The sequence below is a fragment of the Haliotis asinina genome, chromosome 13 (genome assembly GCF_037392515.1).
Source record: "Haliotis asinina isolate JCU_RB_2024 chromosome 13, JCU_Hal_asi_v2, whole genome shotgun sequence".
Taxonomy (NCBI): Eukaryota; Metazoa; Mollusca; class Gastropoda; order Lepetellida; family Haliotidae; genus Haliotis; species Haliotis asinina.
In genome coordinates, this window is record NC_090292.1 from 25,955,686 (window position 1) to 25,964,439 (window position 8,754).

At 39.4% G+C, this 8,754-nt stretch overlaps 1 pseudogene; it reads left to right on the forward strand.

The window, feature by feature from the left end:
- The first annotated feature begins 282 nt into the window (after nucleotides 1-282).
- On the forward strand, nucleotides 283-5,369 carry LOC137259472 (uncharacterized; annotated as a pseudogene).
- Nucleotides 5,370-8,754: the final 3,385 nt, after the last annotated feature.

An 8,754-nucleotide genomic window follows, 5' to 3' on the forward strand; every position in this document is an offset into this window, starting at 1 on the left:
TTTCAAAATTCTACCGATCGGAGAAAGTATAACCATAATTTTTGTGCATAAGATAAAACTGCATGGTGATACACGATGTCCTTGACGGCATCCTCTGTCTATAGGAAAAAAGGTGCCAGGATATCCATGTACAAGTACACTTGATTTCATATGTTTGAAAAGGTTCTTATCCACTTCTCACAGCTAGGCCCGAAAGAATCTTAACACATTTAGTAAAGTCTTATGACGATACCCCTTTCCCCACATATCTATATTTTTACAGTTTCTCATATGGGTTCTCAGATGGCTGAAGGACACTGTCCAGACATGTCGAGTGCACAAGGTGGATTTAATGACCAAGGTAATTTTCAGTGTTGCAGTTTTTAGAAATATTCCAGCAATATCACGGCGGGGGACACCAGAAAATGGGCTTCACATATTGTACCCATGTGGGGAATCGAAAGCGGGTCTTCGGCGTGACGAGCGAACACTTTAACCACTTGGCTACCCCACCGCCCCTCTATGCAGTTGGGACAAGATGGCATGCACCAACCAAGTGAGCGATATTGACCACAATGTTCCGTCGGGTGACTCAGGAAATAACCAAAGAAACTTTATATTTTGAAAATATGTTGAAGTATCTAGAGGATGTGGAAAGGTTGGATACGGTATGAACTATATAAGGTCCTGGGGTAGAATAGGCCTTCAGCAACCCATGCTTGCCATAGAAGGGACTATGCTTGTCGTAAGAGGCGACTAACGGGATCGGGTAATCAGGTTCGCTGACTTGGTTGACACATGTCATCGGTTCCCAATTGTGTAGATCGATGTTCATGTTGGATCACTGGATTGTCTGGTCCAGACTCGATTATTTACAGACCGCCGCCACATAGCTGGAATATTGCTGGGTGCGGCGTAAAACTAAACTCACTCACTCACTCATACTAATATGGGAATAACCTTTCTTCCTCACAGATGATGAGCAATGTGACAAATGTGAACTTCTCCGGCGAAGAATTCATGCCGGAGAGCCTGTCATCGAGGGAAGAAGTTTCCCTCACACATGCTATTTCAAATTACAATGGGATGTAAGTTTCATTAATCCTCCCACAGACAGGTCTGGGAGAAACCTGAGAAAGGCCAAACGACTTGCAATGTGTGGGACTCTTGCAAAATATGCTTCAGCCTTGATGAATTCACATGGAGGTTCAATACTTATTCACATTGACGGTCTGTCACAGGACGATGTCTACCTGGGCTACCTGGATGAAATGGTGGCCGAAAAATTGAATTCCTTGTTAGAACGAGGCCAGCTTTATTCCAATGCGTTTGAAACTGTGTCGTTGGGAGAATTAGACAGGAGGTATAGGGAATATGTTCTTTTTTGTGTAAATGGTAGCTCCAGGTTCGTAACACAAGAACTGAACACATGCGTTGCTCTAGATGACAGGATCCAGAAGCTCCCGCCGAGGTTGTGACAGAGATCTTGATCTCAAAGCCCCAAGCGAGGAGGAAGCGTCCAAAGATACGTGGAACACGCTTCTCAAAGGAAAGCCGCGAAATACAATTCAAACGGTTCAAACCACCATCATTTCTTGAAGAAGAACTGAAGAATAATCCCGAAAAAACGGCACTTTACATTTGGAAGGACCTTGGGCTACGTGAGTACTTGACAGCGTTTGCAAAACTTCCTGAAGGCGGGTCATATTTTCTCGGAGTTGGAGAAAAGGAAAAATCATTTGAACGACACAAATCAAAGAAAATCGAGCTTGAAGGCATTCCCCAAGGTTTTGTGGATACACGGGTCATTCGGCAACTGAAGGTATTCTTTATCAACTCGACACTGTTTTGCAACTATAGTGGGGAGTTTATTCCTTCTGATTTATCCAACTGTAGCATCTCTGAGACTTACAATAGGTTTGGTGAAATTATCTTGGAATGCTCCATTGCTCCAATGAATGGACTATTGTTTTATGTCCCAACTGGACCTGTATCATAGAAAGTACGCAATGGCCAACTTAGACAAATCTGTCCAGAAGAGTGGTTTGGTGGAATGACCAGAAAACATAAGAGAGGTAATACCGTCATTTTACTGGAATCTTTTTTAAACGAATAATACAGTCGCGCACAGCTATATTTTAAGCGACTTTTTGAGTCAGTTATGAATCAGTTTGGATAAAAACATTTCTTCATAAAAAATTATTAATATTATGTACCGTTTACAGACCAGAGAGTAACAAAATAGATTTTTGGAGCAAATTAGACAGCAGCATAGATGCAGCTTTAGATATATACGAGAAAGTCACAGTCAACTAAACAAAATTTGATGGAGTTAGTATAGCTACTGTAGACCTTCACACACATTTGGGATTGACTTTTTCTTCAAATGGCAGTTGGTCTTATCATATCGGAAATATTGTGGAAAAAACTCTAAAATGACTGGTGCCTTAAGAAAATTTAAACACATATTGAATAGGAAAACGTTTTCAAGAATGTTTTGAATATGCATGTTAGGTATGGAAAATGGATGTCTGGTTGAAGATTCGAACAAGTTGGAGAGACTACAGCTTGAGGCAGCTCGTATAGTAACTGGTCTACTCAAATGCACACCGAGTAGAGTTCTTTATAATGAGACTGGTTGGGACTTGTTATCAGAGAGAAAGAAAAAGCGTAAATTAAGCTTATTTTAGACGATTAAACATAATATCGCCGCGTCTGTCTTTAATGAATTGTTCTCATTGTAACTTACCTAATGCTGAAAATTATGCTGTGCCCGATACAAGACTAAAATATTTAGCCTTTTCATTTATTCCGTCAACTATAAAAGCCTGGATCAATCTCCCGTCAGCTGCAATAAACTGTGCTTCCACTTCGTTATTAGAAACTGTGGAAAAATGCCGCTGGAATATAGGTGGAATATTGCTGAGTGCGGCGTTGAACAACAACCAAACCAAACATATCGCTGACCTATTGTTCTCACTTGTGCTTAGTGACTCTCTTGCATGAATTAATGTCAGTGGACAAAGCATGAGTATATATCATTATGAATATGTAAAATTGGTGACATGGAATATGTATTAGTTGATAAACAATATCATGTGTAGGCACATTTCATTTATATATATATATATATGTGTGTGTGTGTGTGTGTGTGTGTGTGTGTGTGTGTGTATTAACGACCGTCAAAGTTGTCTGATGATATAATTTCAGATGATACAGGAAGGCTCTACGATTGTAAGTAACTCTAAACTGTCGGAGAGAAAGTATGATTTCTTATATTATGTAGTCAAAGCATGCAGATTACTAGATTACTGCTTATTTGCAACGTCCCACATATAATAATCATTTCATATAAATACGTTTCAGTTTGTAACTTCAGTTTTGTGCTTGCTTATTTTGTTTTGTTGCTGCTTTAGGGAAACCTACGGAACCTAAGAAAAGTCTGAGCAGAAGAAAAGCAGAAGTTGCAAAAATATTGATTAATCGAGCATCAGAACTCAGTGAAGAAAATGACGATGGGTCGACAGTACCGTGTTTTGCATACGTTGAAGACTCCATGCGAGCTGCGTTAAAGCTTCATAACGACGCTAGTCTTCCGCCTGAAATTTTCTGTGAAGCTGTCATTTTGGTTCCGCGGAGGTTCGGATTTGTGTTAACCGTCCACGGTGTAAGTAAACCTTCTGTGGACATTCTCACTGCCAACTTGGCCGAGACCTGACTGATGCAGTTCGACTTTACACAAAAGACAATTTCATTTTTCTCACGGAAGTTGTATCACTCACAGACATCTCCCCGAGGGAGGCTTTCTCTACACAAGTAACAGAACTCGAAAAGCATGCAAAGTCAGTATGCATTCCTGACATGTTTCAAATAAGAAGCCAAAAGTTTGAGAATCTAATCAGCGCCATAGGAGTATGTTGAGCCAAGAGCGAGCATCCGGGGTGAGTGTTACTTTCATGTGCCATCAATGATGTGCTGGAGAAGTTACAAGGTTCTTTTTACTAATCCGTCTATTTAGGAAATGATATTCTGAGCGTTTACATGAATTCTTGGGGATGTCATAAGGAATACGTCAAATTAAGAGCAACATGCAGACGCTATATATCATACAATACATCTATCTTTTGTTCAGATTTTACTGCGCTTTCAGCAATAGTCAAGTAACACCACAGCGGGGGACAACAGAAAACGAGTTCACACATTGTACTCATGTAGGGAATCGAACCCGGGTCTTCGGGGTGACGATCGAATGCGTTCACCACTATGCTACCCCACCATCCCGGTGAACAGAGGATGAGATGTTGGCACAAAAGATATAAACTGATTACTCAAAATATATATCACTTGTAAGGAAATCTGCTGAAGCTGTGATTTGCTAATTTCAAAGTAAAATTCTTCATGAAGCAGAAGATATAATTGACAGCAACGAAATGCATTTTGTGAATATGATACTCACGTGTTCAAGAGCATCAGTTTTGAAATGGTTATATATTCAGACTGATATCCAGACACCCCCTCGATACAGACTTGATAACATGAACCAAAACAAACAGCAGATGGGTAGACCTTTCATGAAGATTTTCCAAAATGATCCCAAACTAATCTCAGACAGACAGAAACTAGTTTGACAACATGAACCAAGGCAAATAAGAAGTAACAGAAGTAGATACAGTTTACATTTCCCTTGTTGCTTTTCTATATGTTGCAGAGGTGACATACAGAATCTCATCAGCACATTCACAGAATGCAACAACCTTTCCAAGAAAATGTGCAAAAGACTGAGGGAAATTGCAGCAGATGTAGATGAACTTGAGCAAAACACCCGACTATCGAAAGTGATTTGTGCAGGTACGGGACTCATAGGATCAGCTCTGTCAATATCAGGCTTCATGCTTGGCCCCGCTGGGATGCCCATTGTACTGATTGGTGCTGCTGTAGGTGTTGGAGGGGGTGTAGGTGAAGTAGCAACGTCACTTGTTGTGGGAGCAAAGACAAGGAAAAATATCCAAGAAGCCAAAAAACTTTTATCGACATTCGAGGATGTTTGCAAAAACCTTCGAAAGGAAATGAACGAGAAAGAGATGGTTGTTCTAACATCTATGTGGACTGTAGCACATCGCGCATTGCTGCTAACTGTTTTCGATGTTATGGACGACATCGTTTTAAATGGACTGCAGATAACAAAGACTGTAGGAGTGTTCCTGTCTGCCCTTCTAGTACCTTTAGACGTGTACAAGTTGATTTCAAATGCTGTGGAATTAATTGAAAGAAGGCCCTCTGCTGTTGCTGTGCAAATCCGTTCAAAGGCCAATGAAATGGAGAAGATTTCGAAAGATCTTGATAAGAAAACAACGGATCTTGAGGCCATCCTACAGTCGGAGGGATCTTAACTTACCACAGAAGAACCTAATTTGATGCCAGCCCATATACAGACATTAATTAGTTGGTTGATTTGTGACGAATCCTGGAGGACAACTCACTTAGCAGAGGTGCGAGATTATTAAGTCTGAACCAGACAACCCAGTGTTCAACCTCACTGGATCACTTGGATATGATGACGTGTGTCAACCAAGTCAGCGAGCTTGACCACCCAATGCCGTGTGTGACCTCTGTCGATAAGCATTAGTTGCTGAAGACCAGTTCTAACCCGGATCTTCACCAGTTCTAACCCGGATCTTCACCAGTTCTAACCCGGATCTTCACCAGTTCTAACCCGGATCCTCACGATTACAATGGATGTTAACATCTCACACGTTAAATGCGTTTGCTTAGCTCTATTGGATAATAAGAGAAACTGGTCTTATATTACCTCAAATGCCGTGATCAAATTAAATTACCATAGTTTAGTGCATTTTTCCACAGTTTCTAATTTCTTGCTTGATAAAATGTATTGTTTAACTTTCTCCATTTTCTCTATGTTAACAGTAAAAAATCATGCATTTTCATGCAACTTTGGTGTCCCCTGCCATGATATTGCTGGAATATTGAGAAAAGGGACATTAAACCATTCTCACTCACTCATTTGTCCTGTTAGTTGTCCCTTTCCCAGATACTATCATTGTAATAGTGTCCCCTCGTATCCATTCTGTCCTTTTATCAGCAAAGATATTGAGTGACGAGCCAGAAATTGAGATTAATGCTGTGGCCTATCTTAAATATTCAAAATAGTCTATCTAATTATGTATAGATATATTGTATTATGGCATTAAGTTTGACTTTTTTTCTTAACTTGGTCACACTAAATGTTAAAAGCACAGCTGCTTCTTAAACGTTCGTGAAATTTAAGCAGACTTTTGAGAGTTACGTTAAAAGTCACAAGTCGCTGTTATGATATTGAAACATGGTTGGGACACGCAATTTTGGACGTCGCTTTTAGACATAATAATACCCAGTTTGTGGCTACGATTTCTTTCACAAGGTCAAATTTTCGTATTTTTAAATCAGCAATTAAAATGGGAATGAATATCCAGTTGAAGTGGGGAAAAGCGTGTCATTGAATTCTTTTATATTTAATGTTGTTATAATCATAGGTTTGCTCCTCTGTACGTTGATTTTAAACCTGAAATACTAATATCATCCTTATATGTAAAAAGATAACTGCAGTTGTTCTTGTGAAAATGTTAGTGAAAATATTTATGTACAGTTTACGCAGTGTCTCCAACATGAATATGAATTATGAGCCACAAATGAATGGCAATGATGGTCTGACTGTTCGCATAGATCAATACATATCTAAAATTGTTCAAACATACACTTGTCAATCAAAAGTATTCTTATATTTATTGGAATTATTCCACTGTTACCCTCTTTCTGTTCTTGTGTGTCCATTTAGTAGGAAGGTTGTAAATAATATATATGGAAATACTATGAATTGTATAAATTGTACCGAATACGATTCTCAAGACTAAAATATGTTTAAAACCATGTCAGGGTTAACATGTTGTGAAACTGTCCTTTATTGCGTAGAATGATGAGCATGATATTGATCACTGTTTGGGTTTTCAACAACCCATGCTTGTCGTAAGAAGCGACTACCGGGATCATGAGGTCAGACTCGTTTACTTGGTTGACACAGGTCATCCTATCGCATTTGCGTATATCGATGATCATGCTGTTGATCACAGGAATGCGGGGTCAGACTCGAGTACTTACAGACCACCGCCCTATTGCTGGAATATTGCAGATGCGGCGTTAAAAAACAAGGCAACCAACCAAGTTCATCTTTGAGAGGCAGCTTGACCATGGCCAGTCGTTCTAATGAACTGTGACTGTAATCTATGAAACAGCTCATACAATGTCTGTGTCCTGCTCCAACTTTCATATTGCCTTCTAACATATATTCCAGGCGTGACCGGCTAAAACCGGTTAATTACCCCCGCAACATCGAAAATGAGGGATATAGACAGGAGTTCGGTCTGTGCGTCCTGACGTCCGCAATGTTTTGTCCGAAGCAGATCTCGTAAATTATTCGTATGATACCTAGATGTGCTTTTTGGGGGTTAGACCCAAATATGAATTTTGTTGGTTTTTTTCCGGTTTCCAAGGAAACATGACTTAGGCTGTAACTATGAGGACGTCATCCTGTCCGAAGCAGATTTTCCAAACTATACATGCTAGCTTCATCAAAGTCTTGGTACATGTCCAGCATGGTCCTTAGATGTGCCGATCAAGACATGCATTATGTTACACAACAAAATGTTGCCTTCTGTTGCTTAATCCATTGTAACAACACCATACTAGCTTTTGTATTTTTTAAAAATTCTTTTTTCATCTTTTCTGTGTTATAATTGTATATACATGCTTAAAATCATCACTCTGGCTTCATATACACTACTAGTATAGTCCTGTTAAACTGTCAGTTGGCATCCACTTAACGAAGGGGCAAGTATGGAATGCTGTAAGGGACATTGCGAGATCGCAAGAATGTCCCTTACAGTATTCCATAGGCAAGGAATAGCCCAGAAACGTCGTGAAAACAATAAAGAAGACGTTGACATCCATAACATTTTGTCGTATATTAGAACACCGACTTCTAAATGGTTCTCAAGAACCTCGTGAATTATATTTTTTGCGGTGTCCATGACTTAGGCTGTGGCCTTGAGGATGTCAGTTTGTCCGGAGCAGATAGCCCAAATTTTAGCTTTATCAAGCTTGGTACACATGCTCGCCATTTTCACCATGATCCCTAGATGTGCTTTTTTGGGATTAAACCAGTATGTGAATTTTATTTTTGGCGGTTTCCATGACAAGTTTGCCTTTGACTAAAATTGATGGTTGTACCCTTTCCGGAGCCGTCAACTATCCTTCTTGACACATTGATGTGCTTAGTGGTATAGTGGTTCTTTTTGGTACTTTAGAATTTGTAAATAAAACAAGTTTGAGTTTCCATGGCAACAAGTTCGACCTCGACTGAATTTGGTGGTAGTATTCTTTTCTTTTCCAGATCAGAACTGTAAAACATTACAATACTCTCCTTACACTCTGCTATATGCACACCAAAACACTGACACACTGTAATCATAATTAGAAGACATATTCATGAAGAGTATTATGCCGCTGCATGGGATACTAATGACTTTGTCTTCTTGTTGAATTTACAACTATATGTCTTTCAGAATGTTCAGTTACAATTATGAAAAAACAACAGCATGTTAAAACTCATTCTTATCAGATGACTAATAAATTTTCTGGTGATATGATTTGAACAGAATGAACCTTAAGGAGTGATACAGGCAATAGTCTTTCCGTAAATCATTCTAACTAACTCAATCACAC